General features: G+C 37.1%; 1 protein-coding gene across 2 annotated transcripts in view; it reads left to right on the top strand.

Annotated features, from left to right (window-relative positions):
* The first annotated feature begins 1,550 nt into the window (after positions 1-1,550).
* The window catches only part of RALBP1 (ralA binding protein 1), a 48,844-nt gene continuing 30,439 nt past the window's right edge, over positions 1,551-19,955 (top strand). Inside the window, exon 1 of one of the 2 annotated variants that reach the window (XM_016120977.2) lies at positions 1,551-1,703. The gene's annotated coding sequence lies outside the window, so the exon portion shown is untranslated. The remainder of the gene's footprint in view (positions 1,704-19,955) is intronic. The other variant, XM_016120975.2, reaches the window with a different exon arrangement.

The following is a 19,955-nucleotide window of genomic DNA, read 5'->3' as shown; positions in this document are numbered from 1 at the left end:
TCCTCACTGTACATCCTTATCAAAGGAAATGGGAACTAAAGAATGACATATAAATGAAATTCTCTGAACAATCAGGGTCCCTTTCAGCGTGTGCTTGCGCACTGGTTCTGTCTCTATTGTCAGTCTCTCTCACTCTCTACCTCTGAGAGGTGACCACAAAGTGTTATCCCTTTTCTAATAAACTTTCCTTTTCATCTATCTTTGGCGTGTGTTGAATTCTTTCCACACTTTCCGCCAAAAGAATCTCTTTTCTCAGTGCTTGGGGAAATTTGCCTCATCCTGCAGGACAGCTTTGTTGCCAGGGAAGCAGTAAGAAAGCTTTTCAAGCAGTCAAAATACAGTGGCTATAAAAGACCACCTTAAAGTGTAATCCTGGAGGCCTCTTGAATAACAGGCTGAGGGGTCTGAACATTACTGGGTTGGAAAATGTCAAGTACAAGAGGGACTACTGTCAGATTTGAAGGAAACTGATGTGGGAAATAGGGTGCAGGATGGATTATAGAGGTCAACCTAAATGTGTAATTAAATTAAGAAGGTGTACTTATAAATGGAAGGGATTGGGAAGGACCATCTATCCCAAATCATATTTCCCCTAATAAGGTGCCAAATTTTATAAAGCAACACTTCAAAAGACGCCTGATTTCCGGCCATGCATTAACATAACAATTCTTCAAGTCTTTCTGAAGAGTGATTCCAGAAATCCAGTTATTTCCAGTCTTCCTCATGATTCATTTCTATCTGTAAGCTAACCACGCGCTGGTCAGTTCTAATTCAGGTGTTCCTTTGTGAAAGTCGAAGCAAAGAGGGCGACAGAAGACAGCAGTCCTCATATTCTTCAAGAACCAAAGACCGGCCTTTGTCAAGACTCGTTTTAGGAATTCTAATGACGGTCCCCATGGAGTCTTACGTAAGTCTCTTCTCAGCGGCCACGGCGCTTCTCTTTAACCCAAACAACCAGGGCAGACGTCCCCACCCCAAGCAAAAGATGCCCCGCCCAGTCCGCGATTAGGAAGGTGTCCCACCCAGTTGAACTCCTAGGCTGGTTTAACTGGTTAGGACGACTGAAGCCTGCAGGCACAAAAGGTCTGAACGTCAGTATCTGAGGAACGCGCAGGCCAGAGCCTGGAGAGAAAAGGGATTTCCTTTCTCAGGACCACCCCAAATCACCTCCGCGGGATTCGATTTGGGTAGGTGCAAGTCCCACCCAGTCCCCCAAACCAGGAGCTGCGCAGGCGCTCGCAGAGCACTGGCGCTGCGCGTTCTCTCGCGCGCTTCCTCAGTCTCCTCGGCGAGCTCCGAAGCCGTAGGAGGCGCGGTGCTTCTTGGGTGTTGTAGTGTACTTCCTCCACGAAGCGCCCTTCTATAAGCTCGAAATTGCGTTTCCGAGAACTACGCCTCCCAGCGTGCATCGCGCTAGGGCCCAGGACATTTGCCCTTGTCGGCCTTAGCCGCCAACACAGAGAGGAGGGCCCGGGAAGCCGATTGCGGCGGGAGGAGGGAGTGCGCTTGCGCGCTGGGCCGGCTAGTCCTGTTCCGTCCCAATCATTGTAAACAGGCGGAGGCTGGGGCGGGGTGGGAATGGGGCGCCTGAGGCCGGCCAGGGGCACAGCGCAGGAGGTGGCTACGGTGGCTGCAGCGGCAGCGTGAGCGCGAGGAGGCGGTGGCTGCGGCGGTCGCGGGCGGTCGCGTGGTGGCGGGTACAGGTTAGTGGTGGGCAGCGGTGGCGTGCGGGGGTCGCTGCGGTGCTCGCCGCGGTGGTAGTCGCGTTCCCGGGGAGACTCCACAGCCGCATCACAGCCGCGTCTGTTAGGGAGCGTTCGAGGCTAGGCGCTCGCCGCGCTCGGGTGGGAGTTGGGGGTGGGGGGCGTGGCTGCCCCTAGTGCGGATTCTTCTCGGGCAGGCTTCTCAGTTTTCGCCCCATTTGGCGTGCGTTCCTCCCACTTGCCGGCCGGGCCTCCCTCATGGCAGCGGCATTTGTTTGTGATTTGGTGTTCTCGGGGTCTGGAGGAGGAGAGTCAAGAACCTCCCCCCTCCCCCCTAGGGGCTCCAGGCCTCGGTACAGTTCTTGGGCAAATCCGCAGGACAGAGGACTCAGTCTTTTATATAACCATACTATTTTCTAATCGCATCTGAAATATTGACCCGTCTCTAGTGCGTGCCCAGTGGAGTAGGAACAGGCTCTTGATGTTTCCCACCACTGGCATGGAAGCCGTGGGGCTTCTTTGGGTGCTGCGGTCCTTAGTTCAGGTTTCAGTGGGAATGGACGGACCTATCTGGGGTTGAGAATTCTTTTCACAGCACATTTTCAAGTATGCTTGTGCCAAAATAGTGTTATTGAGGTCAGTTTTTTTTTTTTTTTTTTTTTTTTAAGTCATCGTGAGATTGAAACAGGTTTTACAAAATACTTCACCCCTCAGTCTTACCTGCAGTAATTATGCAGTTTCAGGTTTGGGAATTTATTACCACAGAACCTCCCTCATGAGCAGGCAGCATGATTCCCCCTAGGGCCTAATAGAGCTCTTGAAGATAATTAAAATGTTAATTCAAGAGAATTTGTGCGTGTAAAAAAAGTACAGTCGTTTGGACACTGAGTTAACACACCATCTAGTCTAGTTTGAAAAGCTATCACAACTTTTTGTTTAGTGGAGTGGGCATGTTCAAATGCTGGAGCACTTTGAGTAGCGTTCCATCATACTTAGCAGTTACTCACAAAATATTTAAGTGGCAATAAGGAGCAGGCCAACTTCTGGTTTGGTGATTATGGTGGCAGACCGTGAATGTGAAAGATAACCTCACTTTCTGCCTTTCCAGTTATCTTGGTGATTTGATAATTTCTCTCTCCTTAAAGATGAGTAATTGCCGTAAGCTGTTTGGCAGTAGTAGAGGTAGGAAGTTTAGCAGAGACTGGTTCCCACTTTTCAAAGTGACCTATAGATTTAAGTGGGGGCTAGTTTAACAGTAACCATTGAGAATTCTTTAAATTATCTTAAAGCAAGGTGACATAACTTAAATGCTATCTCTTCAAATAGTATTTCCCATTTCGAATCTTTAAGGGACCATTTCTCCTCCAATTTAGGAAAATAGAAGCAGTATCATAAAATGCATATTAACTTTAGTTTGTACAGTTATATTTGCACAGTAGTTTGCTTGGCAAGGAATGATTGGGCCCTAAATGTAATCCAAAATTATGTTCTTTCTTTTTTGAAAGAAAAATCCCAGTAGAAACTTTAGCATGTGGAGAAAAGGAAAAATGCAGATCGTATAGCATAGAAGAATTACTATGTAGCAGGTATGCCAGGTGAAGAGGACTTACAGATGGATAAGGCAGTGCCCCTGCCATTAGGGTGGTAAGACATTATCTCTTACTTGAACTGTCAGCAAGTACAGTGTGTTTTAAAGATTACTTTGACTGAAGAAAGTACAGGGGTACTGTGGTGTAAAAAGGAGGTAGTGTTCAGTTTCATATGGGAAGAGGAGAGATTGAGGAAAGGGGCAGTAGTAAGGAAAAAAGGAATGAAAATAGTAAGTATATAGGCATAGAAAGGATGGGCATAGAAAGGATGAACAGTGGGAGCAAAAGCACAGGAGCCTAAAGTTACATCATGAGTTATAGGATCTGCAGGTATAGGTGGTGGCAAGACATGAAACCGGGGAGGTAGGCAGAGACCAAATTATGGGTAGTCTTTATACAGTTGAAGTAATTTCAGTTTTGTCTTGTAAGTAAATAGGAGTCATTGAGACAGGATAAACTACAGGCATTAGCAAACCCCACCCATTTTGACTCCCTTTTGTGTGTTGAGCATTATATCTTTATATTTTACATTCTTAAATGGGAAGTTGTTTTCTACAGCTAGATAGCATTGGGTTTATTATAAGTTTTGGGTTTAAGGTAAGTAGTAGAAGATCAGACTGCACAGATAGATCCTCTAGTATCGCATGCCATTCTAAGGATTCTAGAGTTTTTTTTTTTCTTTTATATAATAGAGTTTATGGATTTTAATCAGGAAGTTATGATAAGGTTTTTGTTTTAGAGAGTTCTGGTATTGCATAGATTTAAGAAGGAATAGAGGGAAGATAAGGCAGGATGAAGAAAGACTGGTTAAGAGTTTTTGTAATACTTGAGGTGACAGAATAAGGTCCTGGACAAAGGTAGCGTCAGTGGAGATACAGAGAATTAGGTTAATAGTGCAAATATTTAGAAGGTAGAATTCATGGGATTTAGTAACAGTTGGATTATGGGAGTGATAAATAGTATAATAAGATGAGTTGGATTTTAATTTGGGCGATTGCATAAACTATGATAAAGTATACCGAGATGGAATTCTGGAAGAGAGGTTCAGATTTGGGGAGGAACAATATTTTAGCTTTTGGATATATTGAGTGGAAGTTTTCTGTGAAACATCTTGGTAGAAAGATCTGCAGAATTGAATGTTTGGGGTTGGAGTACAAGAGGTCTTGATAAAGAGAGTCATTAGGCTAGCTCTGTGTGTGTGTGTCTGTGTGTGTGTGTAATAGGTGGTAGATGAAGGCTTTGATTTAGATAACATCACATAGGAAGAGTTAACTGATAGAGAGTAGTTCTAGAAATAGGACATGGAGAACAACAACATTTACAGCCAGATAGAGGAAGAACTGGAAAAGGAAATTCCTGTTTTGAGATGTGGAGAAATCATGAGAAAATGTCATAGAAGCCCAAATGGGTTCATTTCAAGAGGGAATTACACCTCATAACCAACTCCAGAAAAAATAAAAAGGAAGAAAAGGAAGCTATACTTCAGATGCTTTGAGAACTTGAGTAAAACAAGGATTATTAGGAGTCTATTGAATGTGATAACTGAGCAGTTTTGTAGCATTTTCCTTAATGCTAACAATTGGGAAAGGAGCTAGGTTTCATTGAATTGAGTACTTGGAAGGTTAGAGAGTAGAGAAAGCAAGTGTAGATTACTTCAAGAATAAACAAATCTTAGGTGTGAAGGGAAGAATGTGAGGTGTTAGAGGTTGATAAAAGGTTAAGGGATGGATTTTTAACATGGCAAAGACTCAAGCCTGCTTTTTTCTTAATAGCAGTTTTATTGAGATATAATTAATATAACAAGATTCATCCTTTTAAAGTTGTACTGGTTTTTAGTATATTCACAGAGTTGAACAACCATCTCCACAATCAATTTTAGAACATTTTTATTATTCCAGAAGAGGAAGGAACCTTTTACTCATTATCAATAACTCACCATTCTCCCTGGTCCCACCCACTAGCAACTACTGATCTACTTTCTATCTCTGTGGAGTTGTCTATTCAGGAGATTTCATATAAATGGAATCATATATGTGATGACTTCTTTAGCATAATGTTTTCAGGGTTCATCCCTACTGTAGCATATATCAGGACTTCATTTCTTTTTATTGCTGAATAGTATTCTTTTGTCTGATAATACCACATTTTGTTTATCCATCAGTTGAAGAACATTTGAGTTTCTACTTTATGGCCATTAAGAATAATGCTGGTGTGAATATTCATGTGTAAGTTTTTGTGTGGTTATATGTTTTCATTGCTCCTGGATATTATCTAAGAGTAGGATTGCTGGATTATATAGTAACTTGTATATTTAACATTTTGAGGAACTATAAAACTGTTTCCATAAGCAGCTAAACAATTTCACTATTCAATGTAAGGATTCTAATTTCTCCACCACCTCACCAACACTTTATTTTCTGGTTTTTAAAATTTTAGCTGTTCTACTAGGTGTGAATTTGTGTTTCATTTTGGATTTGATTTGCATTTCCCTGATGGCCGATGATGTTGAACATCCTTTCAGCAGCATGAGAATATGACTTTAAGTTGGGGTTCTGCATATGTGCATTCCCAATTGTAGTTCACATACATCGTTGACCCTTGAGTAACATGGATTTAAGTGGACTAATGCAGTTCAAACCCACGAAGTGCAAGGATCAACTGTACAACTTATTTTCTATCTTAATCTCTCTTCATCTTGTATCCTGTAACTTTGCTAAAGTCATTTATTAGCTTTAATAGTTTTCTTGTGTATTTTGGATTTTCTATGTAAGATCATGTCATCTATGAATAGAGACAGTTTTACTTCTTTTTTTTCCCAATATAAACAACTTTTATTTATTTTCTTGTCTGATTGCCTTAGGTAGAACTACCAGTACAATTTTGAATGAAAGTGACAAGAACAAACCTCCTTGGCTTGTTCCTGATTTTGGGAGGAAAGCTTCCAGTCTTTTACCATTAAGTGTGATGTTAACTGTGGGTTTTTCATTGATGCCCTTTATCAGTTTGAGGAAGTTCCTTTCTATTCCTAGTTCGTCAGATGTTTCGTTGAATGTCTGTTGAATGTGCTTAATTTCTTCATATTTTTTAACTTTTCAAAAAATTTTTTGCCATTGATCTCCAGTTTCATTTCGTTGTGGTCAGAGAACATACTTTGTATGCTTTCAATCTTTTAAAATTGAGATTTGTTTTGTGGCCTAACATATGATCTGTCTTGGAGAATGTTCCATGTACACATGAAATGAATATATATTCTGCTATTGTTGGGTAGAGTATTCTATGTAGCTGCCTTTTAGGCCTAGTTGATTTAAAGTGTTGTGCAAGTCTTCTGTTTCCTTATTCATCTTCTGTCTAGATGGTCTATCCATTATTGGAAGGAGGATATTGAACTCTCCAGCTCTTGTTGAACTATTTCTCCTTTCAGTTTCCTTAATTTTTGTTCCATTTTTTTTTTTGGGGGGGGGGGTTCTGTTATTAGGTGCTTATATGTTTATAATTATTATATCTTGTTGACGGACTTGCCATTTTATTATTATATGTTGTTCTTTGTCTTTTGTGACAGTTTCTGTCTTAAAGTTTATTTTGTTTGGTTTTAGGATAGCCATCCCAGCTTTCTTGTGTCTCTGAACCTGAAATGAGTCTCTAGTAGGCAGTATATAGTTGGATCTTATTTTTGTTGTTGTTCTTTCCATTCTGCCAAAATCTGTCTTCTATTTTGAGAATTTAACCCATTTATGTTTAAAATAATTACTGATTAGAAGAACTTACTTCTACCGTATTGCTATTTGTTTTCTATATATCTTATATTTTTTATGTTCCTTAGTTCCTCCATTACTGCTTTCTTCTGTTCATTACTGCCTTCTGTGTTTCTTTCCAGCACACCATTTTACTTTCCTTATACTTTATAGTTTTGAGTTATTTCTTAGTGATTGCCCTGGGATTGCAATTAACATCTTAATTTTCAATGTATTAATACCAACTTAATTTCAGTAATGTACAAAAACTGTACTCCTCTGTAGCTTCACTCCCTTTATGGTGCTGTAGTCACAAACTATATACATTGTGTGTCTGATTTACAATATTGCTTTATGCAGTTGTTTAAATCAGGAGAAAGAAAAGAGATACAAATAAAATATATTTATACTATGTTTGATATTTACCTATGTAGTTACTTTTACTGGTGTTCTTTATTTGTGTGAATTCAAGTTATTGTCTTATGTCCTTTAACTTTAGCCAAGGAGACTCTAGCATTCCTTGTAGGATCTAGCAATGAATTCTCAGATTTTCTTAATCTGAGTGCATTTCTCTTTCTTTTTGAAGGGTAATTTTGCAAGATAAAGAAGTCTTGTTTGACAGGTTTTTCTTTCAGGACTTTGACTATGTCCTCCCACTGCCTTCTGGCCTCTGGTTTCTGATGAGAAGTCAGCTGTTAATGATACTGAGGATCTCGCATATGCAATGAGCCACTTCTCTCTTCTTTCAAGATTTTCTCTCTGTCTTTGAACTACTTGATTAAGTAGTGTCTCAGTGTGGATCTTATTGAGTTTATCTTGCTCGGATTTTGTTGAGCTTCTAGGATATGTAGATTGTTTTTCATTAAATTTGACAAATTTTAGGTCATCATTTCTGTAGATATTCTTTCTGCCCCTTTCTCTGTTCTCCTAATGGCTGAAATTCCTTAGGGAGAGTTTCTGGTGATAGCTCCTCCCCCTCCCCCCCTGCACCGACCCCACATATGGGCCATTTCTTCCTTTTTCTTTGAGATCATGTAATTTTTTGTTGTTGTTGTTGTTGTTGAAATTGGTCGTTCTGAGTATTATTATGTGGCAGCTCTGGAAATCAGTTTATTCCCTACCCCCAGGGGTGTTCATTGCAGCTGCTTGTCATAGCTGCTGTTGTTAGTTTGTTTAGTTACTTTCCTTAGCTAATTTTGTAGTATATGTATTCTTGTCACGTGTGCCTGTTGAAGTCTCTGTCCTATTAGTGTACTGGTCAACTAATGATTGGACAGTGATTTCCTTAAACATTCGATACTAAAAACATCTCTCAATACTTTCAGAGGGATGCTATGCGTTTGCTGGAGTGTCACCACTAAGCCACTTTCAACTCTGTCTTTGCCTTCATTTCCTGTTTTTGCAGAGACCAAGGTCATCCAGAGGTTTGAGAATGTAGAGCCTTCTTGGGTAGGATAAACTCATGAGATCCACACTGAGAAACATCTTAATCAAACAGTTGCAAAACAAAGAATCTTGAAAGAAGAGAGAAGTGACTCATTTCATACAAGAGATCCTCAATATCATTAACAGCTGACTTCTCATCCAAAACCATAGAGGGCAGTGTGATGACATACCCAAAGTATTAAAAGAAAAACACCGTCAACCAAGAATTCTTTATCTGTCAAAATTCTTGAGAATGTGCACAGTCCCAGTCATACACATTGTTTCTAGATTCTCGGGAATTTGTTGAAGCTTATAAAAATAGAGGTTTTTTGTTGTTGTTTTGTTTTTGTTTGTTTTGTTTTTCTTATCTCTCAAAACATCTCATTGCTCAGCCTTTCCCCTTAAGGCTTTTGGTCAGTGTATTTGCCCCAACTGTTATCCATTGCTTTAGGTGGCAGCAATGGAAACATCTGTCTGTAGATGTGCTGCTTGTGGGCGGCCCTTAGCAGCAAAGGCTGACAAAGCAGGCCTTTTCAGCAGGTTTCCAGGGAGCCAATAGATAGGTCAAAACAAATAATTTAAATGTATTTGCAAATGAGGTTTGTTCTGCTGAACCAACATTGGAAATGCGGGTGGTTATTTTCAAGAATGCCACTGATCTGGGAGCCCAAGATTGCCACAAAGCTCTGTTTTTACCAAGATTCAGCTGATTTTCTTGATTAAGCACTCCCTTGATTGCTTAACATTTTTGGTTAGTTTCCAGTGTTCTGAAAAAGTTGACTCTGTCTGTTTTTAGTTGCTTTTATGGAGGGTTGGACTTTTGAGGTTTCTTATGACACCATTTTTCTGATGTCACTTCATCTACTTATTCATTACTCCATTTATTTTTAGACTATTTGTATCACTATAATTCAAGTGAATTTCTTGTAGACAGAAAAACACTGGGTCAGTGTTTTTCACTGTGCCTTGCTTTATTTCTAAAGATGCAATAGAATAAAGGTTTTTCGGTTGTTGTAAATAGTGCTGCAATAAGCATCCTTTTATTTCCATTTTTGTTTACTTTTGTGTATTTGGGGGATAAGGTTTTTATAGTCGTATTGCTAGATCAGCATATTAATTTTGGATAGGTATTGCTAAATTGCCCTTTTAAATGTATCAGTTTATACTTTTACCAGTTGTGGATGAGGGTCTCTTTTTTCACACCCTCTTTAATATTGGACATCAGACCTGTTCATCTTTAGAAAATTGGTAGATTAAAAAAAGAGCATCTCTTTAATTATTTATTCTTTCATGTATTTTGCGAGTGTGTGCTTTATGTTCATATTCTCTACCATTTATCTGCTTTTCTTGTAAAATTTTGTACAATATTTGTCATATCTAGTGCTAGTATTTTCCCATTTTTTTCTTGACTTTTTGAATTTGTTTATGGTGTTTAAAAATGCACTTAAGATTTTTTGAAGGTCATTTTAAATGGAGACTCAAGGATAGAAAAAGCAGTAAAACTCCTTTATTAGACTCTTACATGGCGGGGGGCGGGTATAGTTTAGAAAATCTCATGTTTTGTCCAGATAGTTTTATACTCTTACTTTCGTATAGTTAATAGTACAATTAAATATTGACTAATAATTATTACTACTTAGTACCTACTGTATACCAGGAATGCCATTTTGTTTAATCCTGACAACAATATTGATGTCAGTGTTCTGATTTACAGATAAGGAAGCCCAGTCTATAAAAGATGATGGTACTTAGTTAAAATCTACAGCTGTATTACAGACAGAGCTATAATTTGAACCCAGACCATCCATCAAACTCTAGAGCCTGTAAACCTCCCATTTACCAGACTTTCTCTCTCCATCAGGATATTTCCCAGTTTCTTTACAGAGGGATGGCGGCCTGTGTGAGACAAATAATGTGATTGTGTTTTCTTTAGCCATTAAAGGTATACTGAAGGTTTAACAACTTAATATTTTCTTGTGTATTCTTTCAGAGATGTTTTATAAACATATGAGCAAAGATGTATATGTAAATGTGTACACATTCTGTTCTAAATGGTGATAATGTACTACGTGGAGAAGGGAATATTTGTTGAGCACTATGTACCAGGCACTAGGCCTGTTTCTTTATATTTGAGTGAAGTCCTTCAAACTGATCACTTTGAAAAGTCGTACAGATATTAAAATACAAAGCTTTTGCCTAAAAGATTATTTTTTAAAAAACGTACTAGTAAAACTCACTTGGAATTGCTTTCAGAACTGATACCATGATGTAATGAAGCATGGTGGTTCATTATCAATTGAAGATTAGATGAATTCAAAATTACTAAAAATTGAGAGCCAGATATTGTGACAAATTGAAGATAAAACTTCATATCATTGCCACTGTTTAAAAATAAGGTGTGTTTGTCAATGATAAAAACTTTTTTTGGGGGGGGCTCCATAGTGTAGTGGTTAGCATGTCTGCTTTACATGCGGAAGGTCCTGGGTTCGCGCCCACAGACCATACCCCAGGTGCGCCAGGCCCTGGGTGCACCACATTCCCCTAGTGTGCCAGGGGTGTCAGGTCCTGGATGCGCGCAGGGAGCGCGTGAGAGGAGACATCCAGCCTTCAGAGATCCAGTTCTTAAGGGGAGATGGCAACATCTGTGGGTCAGGGGTGGAAGTGGAGTAGGGGAGAATTAAAGGCGAGGGGAAAACAATGTTTTTGTAAAACTAGGTAGGGCTTTTTCTAGCTCTTTTTAAATCAAGATCTTTCACCAACCTGCTAGTGATAGGTGCCATTAGATAAATATATTTGGATAAGGAACTACAATGGGGGGAAAAAAGGGTGGGAGAGATGAGATAAGAAAGCTCCCCTCTCCCTTACTGGAAAGAAAGCTTTTTAAGGAAAATTCATAAAGCTGGTATTTTAAGATGTTAGCAATAGTGAATCAAGTAGGAATAGTGAATCAAGAACTTTGACTTTCTGCTTGAGTAAAGAAAGTACAAATATAAAACAAGAAAAAGTTCACTGAAGTCCATTTTGTTATCCCACTGTTATGGTAACAATTGAAAAGCAGCAGATACCATTCTAAGGTTTTCAGCTAAGTTTAGCATTTTAAGAAAATGAGCATATTATGACATTAGATTTTTCTTCAAGTTTTCCTTAGGTTGCCCTTTTTTTTTTAATTAAGACTTTTTTTTTTTTTAGGGCATTTTTAGGTTCACAGCAAAATTGAGCAGAAGATACAGTGATACAGAAGATACAGAAATTTCCCATCTATTCCCTGCCCCCACATATGCATAGACTCCTGCAATATTCCCCCATCACAGTGGAACATTTGTTACAATTGAATCTATATTAACACATCACAGTCATCCAAAGTCCAGAGTCTACATTACAATTCACTCTTGGTATTGTACATTGTGTGGGTTTGGTCAAATGTATAATGAAATGTATTCATCATATGGTATATCATACAGAGTGTTTTCAGTGCCTTAAAAATCCTCTGTGCTCTGCCTGTTCATCCCTCCCCCAACCCCTGGGAACCATTGATCTTTTAAATGTTTCCAAAGTTTTGCCTTTTCCAGAATATTATATAGCTGGAATTACACAAATGTAGCATTTTTAGATTGACTTCTTTCACTTAGTAATTAATATACATTTAAGGTTTCTCCATGTCTTTTATTAGCTTGACAGCTCATTTCTTTTTAGTGATGAATAATAATACTCCATTGTCTAGAAGTACCACAGTTTAGCCATTCACTTACCAAGGGACATCTTGGTTGCTTCCAAGTTTTGGCAATTGTGAATAAACAATATGTAAATTAGCTGCTATAAATATCCATGTGAAGGTTTTTGTGTATACATAAGTTCTCAAGTCATTTGGATAAATACCAAAACGCCAAGGAGAGCGATTATTTGATTATATGGAAAGAGTATGTTTAGTTCTGCCAGAAATAGCCAAACTGTCTATCCTAAAGTGGTTTGCATTGCTACCAGCACTGAATGACAGTCCCTGTTGCTCCACATTCTTATCAGTGTTCAGTGTTGTTTTAGATTTTGGCCATTCTAATATTTTGAAGTGGTATCTCATTTTTTTAGGTCAATTTTTAAAAAAATTAAGCTATAATTGACATAACATTTTCAGCTGTACAACGTAATGATTCTATATTTGTGTATATGGCAAAATGATCATCACAGTAGGTCTCGTTAACATGTCACCATACACTGTAACAAAAAAAATTTTTTTAAGAAAAAATTTTTTTAAAGTGTAGATTTGTCTTATCAGCTCCATTGTTTTAATTTGCAATTCTCTAATGTGGAGTATCTTTTTAAATTTTTGTCCTTGATAACTTTTTATTTTTTAATTCTATTTCTCATTATTCAATTACAGCTGACATTCAATGTTATATTAGTTTCAGGTGTACAGTATAGTGCTTGAACATTTAATATAACTTATAAAGTGATCCCTCTGATAAGTCTTGTACTGCCTAACACCTTAGTTATTACAATATTATTGACTATTTCCTATGCTATATTTTACATCCCCATGACTGTTTTATAATTGCCAATTTGTACTTAATCCCCTCACCTTCTTCACCCAGGCTCCTAACCTCCCCCCTCCCATCAGGCAATCACCAGTTTGTTCTCTGTCTCTATGAATCTGTTTTCATTTTGTTTGTACGTTTATTTCGTTCCTTAGATTCCACATATAAATGAAACCACATAGTTTTTGTCTTTCTCTGTCTAACTTATTTTACTCAGCATTATGCCCTCTGGGTGCATTCATGTCGCAAATGGTAAGATTTCGTAGTTGTTGTTTTTTTTTTTTTTTGTAATGGCTGCGTAATATTCCATTGTATGTATGTACCACTTATTTATCCAGTCATCTGTCGATGGACACTTTGGTTGCTTCCATATTTTGACTATTGTATAAAATAGCACTGCAGTGAACATAGTGATGCATATATCTTTTTGAACTAGTGTTTTGGTTTTCTTCAGATAAATATCCAGAATTGCAACTGCTGGGGAATAAGGTAGTTCTATTTTAAGTTTTTGAGGAACCTCTTTACTATTTTCCATAGTGGTTCTACCAATTTGCAGTCCCACCAACAATGCACAAGGGTTCCCTTGTCTCCACACCCTTGCCAACACTTGTTTTTTGATTTATTGATGATAGAAATTCTGACAGGTGTGAGATGATATCTCGTTGTGGTTTTACTTTGTAATTCTCTGATGATTAGTGACATTGAGCATCTTTTCATATATCTATCAAAGATCCGTCTTTGCAGAACTGCCTATTCAGGTCCTCTGTCCATTTTTTTAATTGGATTATTGTTGTTGAGTTGTATGAGTTTTTTAAAAATAAATTTTAGATATTCACCCCTTATCAGATGTATCATTGGTGACTACCTTCTCCCATTTAGTAGTTTGTCTTTTCGTTTTGTTGATGGTTTTCTTAATTATTTTTTGTTTTCCTTGCCCAAGGAGATATATCCAAAAAATATATATATTAGTGAGAGTACCGTCAAAGAGTTTACTGCCTATGTTTTCTTCCAGGAGTTTTTATGGTTCAAGACTTATAATTTAAGTCTTGAATCCATTTTGAGTTTATTCCTGTATATGGTGTAAGAAAGTGGTCCAATTTCATTTTCTTTCATGTATCTGTTTAGTTTTCCCAGTACCACTTATCGAAGAGATTATCTTTACCCCCATTGTATGTCATTGCTTCCTTTGTGATAGATTAATTGACCATATAGGTGTGGGTGTATTTTTGGGCTCTCTATTCTGTGCCATTGATCTATGTGTCTGTTTTTATACCAGTACTCTGCTATTTTGATAACTCCAGCCTTGTACTATAGTTTGATATCAGCATGAGGCCTCCAACTTTGTTCTTCTTTCTCAAGATTGGTGTGGTTATTTGAGGCCTTCTGTGGTTCCATATAAATTTTAGGATTGTTTTAGTTTTGTGAAAAATGTCATTGGTATTTTGATAGGGATTATATTAAATCTGTAGAGTGCTTGGTTAGTATGGACATTTTAACCCATTTTCCATTTGCCCCAAGAATACTTGCCAGTGGCGCTTGCAGCTGCAGTGTTTACCCTGAGATAACATGCAGATCACATTTCTAATCTCACCCCTACATAAAGTGACCGAATACAAAATTAACATTCAAAATTTGGTTACATTTTCATGTACAAATAACAAACTATCAGAAAAAAGAAACTAAGACAACAGTCCTGTTTATAATTGCATCAAAAATAATAAAATGCCTAGGAATAAATTTCACCAAGGAGGTAAAAGACCTATACTCAAAAAAGTTATAAGTCATTGAAGAAAAAAACTGAAGAGGATACAAATAAATGGAAGCATATACTGTGCTCATGGATAAGAAAAATTAACCATTAACCCATTTCCTATTTAGGAAAGAAGTGCAGCTTGCTACCAGCATTAATTTTTGTTGTTGTTGGGAGCAATGCTTATTTCAGGGGCCAAGTAAACCAGGGTATAGGTCCCTATCCAGTTAGCTGGAAGACAGAGATATGAATTAGTTCCATAAAGAAAGAATATAACTGGGGTTCTAAGGCAAAAACTCAGTAGTGAAAAGGTGATCATTTTGCCTTTTGCTGTTTTCAAATGCATTAATTTTACATAAACACAACTCTTTGAGGGTGAAGCAAATCTGATTGGTTTTCAATGTGAAAACAAAATATAAAACTGTTCTTGGAGTTATTTCTAAACAGAACTTGTCTCTAATCCTAGTATAACAGAAATGTATACATAAATTGGATTCATCGATTGATTCTTCGGCTAACAAATATTCGAAAACAATGTTAACATCACACATAGGAATGCTGTGTTTTCTAGGATTTGACATTTATAGAGATCAAGAATTACTATATTTTGTAAATGGAAATACCACTACTAAAAACAGAATGCTATAAACAGAATAATGTTATTTTTTTTCCAAAGACTGTCGACACATTAGAGTGATGTGAAAATAAAAATAAAAGTAGCTATTTGCTGGCAAACTTTCCTGAATTCATTTATCAGTTCTAATAGGTTTTAGTGGACTTTTTAGGGATCTCTATTTATGGTATTATGTCATCTGCGAATAATGACAGTTTCACTTCCTTTTCAATTCGGATGCCTTTTATTCCTTTTTCTTGTCTGATTGCTGTGGCTAGGACTTCCAATACTATGTTGAATAAAAGTGGTTAAAATGGACAGCCTTGTCTTATTCCTGATCTTAAGGAAAAGGCTTTTAGCTTTTCCCTGTTGAATATGATGTTAGCTGTGGGTTTGTCATATACGGCCTTAATTATGTTGAGGTGTGTTCCCTCTCTTCCCACTTTGCCAAGAGTTTTTATCATAAATGGTTGCAGGATTTTGTAGAAGGCTTTTTTCTGCATCTATTGATATAATCATAAATTTTTTTCTTTCATTTTGTTAATGTATATCATATTAATTGATTTGCAGATATTGAACCAGCCTGAATCCCAGGGATAAATCCCACTTGATCATGGTGTATGAGCTTTTTAATGTATTGCTGAATTTGATTTGCTAATGTTTCATTGAGGATTTTTGCATCTATGTTTACAAGGGATATTGGCCTTGTAAAATGTGCTTGGGAGCCTTCCCTCCTCCTGAAATTTTTGGAATACTTTGAGAACGATAGGTGTTAATTCTTTGAATGTTTGGTAAAGTTCACCTGGGAAGCCATTGAATGCAGTACTTTTGTTCGAAGTCTTTCGATGACTGATTAGATTTCATTAGCAGTTATAGGTCTATTCAAATTTTGTTTTTTCTTTGCTCATTCTTGGAAGGTCATATGTTTCTAGGACTTTATTCATTTTTTTCCAGATTGTCCAAATTTGTTGGCATGTAATTGTAGTACTTATAATCCTTTGTATTTCTGTGGAGTCGGTTGTCACTTCTCTTTCATTTCTAATTTTACTTATTTGGGTCTTCTCTTTTTTTCTTGATGAGCTTTTTAAAAGGCTTATCAGTTGTGTTTATCTTCTCAAAGAGCCAACTCTTAGTTTCATTGATTTTTTGTACATTTTAAAAAAACTTTTTTTTTTATTTCTGCTCTGATCTATTTTATTTCCTTCTCCTTTTGGGGTTCTACCCCCCCACCTTCCACCCCCTAGTTTCTTTAGGTGTAAAGTTAGGTGGTTCATTTGAAATTTTTCTTGTTTCTTGATGTAGGGCTCTATTTCGATGAATGCCCCCTCAGAACTGCTTTTGCTGTGTCCCACATATTTGGGTCATGTTTTTGTTTTTGTCTCCAGATGTCTTCAGATTTCTTCCTTGATCTCATTGTTAACCCACTCATTGTTTAGTAGCATGTTATTTAACCTCCACGTGTTTGTATGTTTTTCAGGGTTTTTTTGTAACTTCTAGTTTCAAAACATTGTGATTAGAGAAGAATGCTTGATATTATTTTAATCTTTTTAAATTTATTGAGACTTGTTTTGCGGCCCAACATGTGGCCCAGCCTGGAAAATGTTCTGTGTGGGCTTGAAAAGAATGTTTATTCTGCTGCTTTAGATGAAATGCTCTAAAAATATTAATTAAATCCATCTGTTTGGTTGTGTGTCAATTAAGGCCACTGTGTTTCCTTGTTGATTTTGTCTGAATGATCTATCCATTCATGTCAATGGTGTGTTAAAGTGCCCTACAGTTACTGTATTACTGTCGATATCCATCTTTATGTCTGTTAGTATTTGCATTATGTACTTAGGTGCTCCTCCATGGGGTATGTAAATGTTAACAAAGGTTCTCTACTGTTGTTGGATTTATCCCTTTATCATTATGTAATGTCCTGCTTTATAACCTTTGTTTTAAAGTCTGTTTTGTCTGACATAAGTATTGCTTGGTACCCCAGTTGTTTTTGTTTGTTTGTTTGTTTTTGTTTGTTTGTCTTTTGATCTTAAGTGAGTCTTTTGTAAGACAGCATGTGTATGGGTCTTGTTATCCATTCTTCTTATCCATTCAGCCACTCTCTGTCTTTTGACTGGATCATTTAATCCATTTAACATTTAAAGTGGTTGATAGGCATTGCCATTTTATTATTCACGTTTATGTTGGTTTTTTTGTTTTTTGTCTCCTTCTTAAATTAGAAGTCCCTTTAACATTTCTATAATACTGGCTTAGTCACCATGAACTCCTTTAGTTTTTTCTTGTTTGGGAAGCTCTTTATCTCTTCTTCAATTCTAAATGATAGCTTTGGTGGATAGAGTAGTCTTGGCTGTAGGTCCTTACTTTTCATCATTTTGAATATTTCATGCCAGTCCCTTCTGGCCTGCAAAGTTTCTGTTGAGAAATTAGCTGATAGTCTTAATGGAACTTTCTTGGAAGTAGCTAGCTGCCTCCTTCTTGCTGCTTTTAAGATTCTCTTTTTGAATTTAACCTTTGGCATTTTAATTATGATGTGTCTTGGTGCGGGCCTCTTTGGATTCATCTTGTTTGGGACTGTCTGTACTTCCTGGGATTGTGTGTCTATTTTCTTTCTCAGAATAGGAAAGTTTTCAGTCATTATTTCTTGAAATAGCTTTTCAGTTTCTTGGTCTCTTCTCCTTCTCGTATTCCTATGATGCAAACGTTGGTACACTTGATGTTGTCTCAGAGGTCAAACCAGCCTCATTAAAAAATTTTTTTCTGGTTTGATTCGTGTTTTCCACTGTCTTGTCTTCTAAATTGCTGATTTGATCCTCTATTTCATCTAATTGCTGTTAATTCCTTCTAATGTATTCTTCGTTTCTTTTATTTTATACTTAAGATAACAGCTAATATTGATTGAGTGCTTATTCAGTGCTAAGTACTATACTAAGCATTTTATTTTATTTTTGTTCTCATCAAATTTCTGCAAAAGCATGTTTATTTTTTAATTTTTATTTTCATCGTTTATTGGAAAACATTGGTTTACAAAATTATATAGGTTACAAGTATATAATTCAACAGTACATCACATGTATATTGCACTGTGTGTTCACCACACAGTTAAATATCCTTCTTTCACTATATATTTGACCCCCTTTACCCGTATCTACCTCCTCCCGTTCCATCTTTTCCTCTGATAAGCACTAAACTGTTGTCTGTGTCCATGAGCCTCTTTCTTGCTCGTTTGTTGCTTTCAGTTTTATATCCCACATATGAGTGAAATCATGTTTCTCAACTTTTTCTGTCTGACTTATCTTGCTTAGCACGATAATCTCAAGAGTATCCATGTTGTCATAAATGGCAGTATTTCATCTTTACTTAATATTCCATTGTATATACATATCACATGTTCTTTAGTCATCTCTCAGAGGGCACTTCGGTTGTTTCCATGTCTTGGCCACTGTGAATAATGCTGCAATGAACATTGGGGTGCATATATCTTTACAGATAAATATTTTCAAATTTTGGGGTACATACCCAAAATAGAGATTGCTGGCTCATATAATAATTCTGTTCTTAATTGTTTGAGGGCCTTCCATACTGCTTTCCATAATACTATGCAAGTGTGTTTTTTTATTTCAAGTGTTCTTCATTTTTGACAGGTTCTTTTTTATGGTTTCTATGTCCTTTTTAAATATTATTATCTCTTTGTTGAAGTTCTCACTAAGCTCATCTATTCTTCCCCTAAGTTCATCGAGCATCCTTATAACCAGTGTTTTGAATTCTGTATCTGATAGATTGCTTTCCTCCATTTTGTTTTGTTCTTTTTTGGAGTTTTGTCCTGTTCTTTCATTTGGGACATGTTTCTTTATCTCCTTATTGTCCCTGCCTGTCTTTGTTTGTTTCTGTGTATTAGGTAGATCTGCTACATCTCTGTCTTGGCAGGGCGGCCTTATGTAGTTAGTATCCTGTGGGTCCCAATGGCACAGTCTCCTTGGTCACCTGAGCTGGGTGCTCCAGAGTATCCCTTGTGTAGGTTGTGTGTACCCTCCTGTTATAGTTGAGCTTTGATTGCTGTTTGCATGTCAGTGGGTGGGCTCGACCCTAAGGCTGACAGGCTGTGAGGACTGGCCACAACCGCAGTGAGTGAGGTGCTGTGTGGGCGCTGACCCATGGAGCAGGACATTACCACTGTTATTTTTTCTGTGTTGATTTTTACATTGAATTTGTTTTTTGTTGTTTTTCTTGTTTTATCATAGCTATCACAGAAATCCCAGCTTCACAAAGATGTCATTGAAAGGAATATAGTGCAATCTAGTGTTGAAACTGAACTTTTGGCCAGTAGTTTGTACAGTATCTGATAGATGTTGAGTATAGTAGTTTCCCATTGTTTTTTTCCCCTTAGCCATACATTCCTATGATAAAGTTTAATTTATAAGTGAATAAGAAATTAACAACAATAACAATAAAATAAGACAGTTACAACAATATATTGTTATAAAGGTTATATGAATGTGGTCACTTGTTTTAAGGGATACCTTGCTTAAGTCTTTTATATTTTATAGGCTCAGTGTTTTCCTGCACAACATGTTGCTATCAACCAGAACACTTTCTGTTTGTTTTTCGCCTACGAATTTAA

Source organism: Rousettus aegyptiacus, unplaced genomic scaffold (genome assembly GCF_014176215.1).
Source record: "Rousettus aegyptiacus isolate mRouAeg1 unplaced genomic scaffold, mRouAeg1.p scaffold_m13_p_12, whole genome shotgun sequence".
Lineage (NCBI taxonomy): Eukaryota > Metazoa > Chordata > Mammalia > Chiroptera > Pteropodidae > Rousettus > Rousettus aegyptiacus.
The sequence above is the reverse complement of the archived record's forward strand: the minus strand, read 5'-3'. Positions and strand labels throughout refer to the sequence as shown.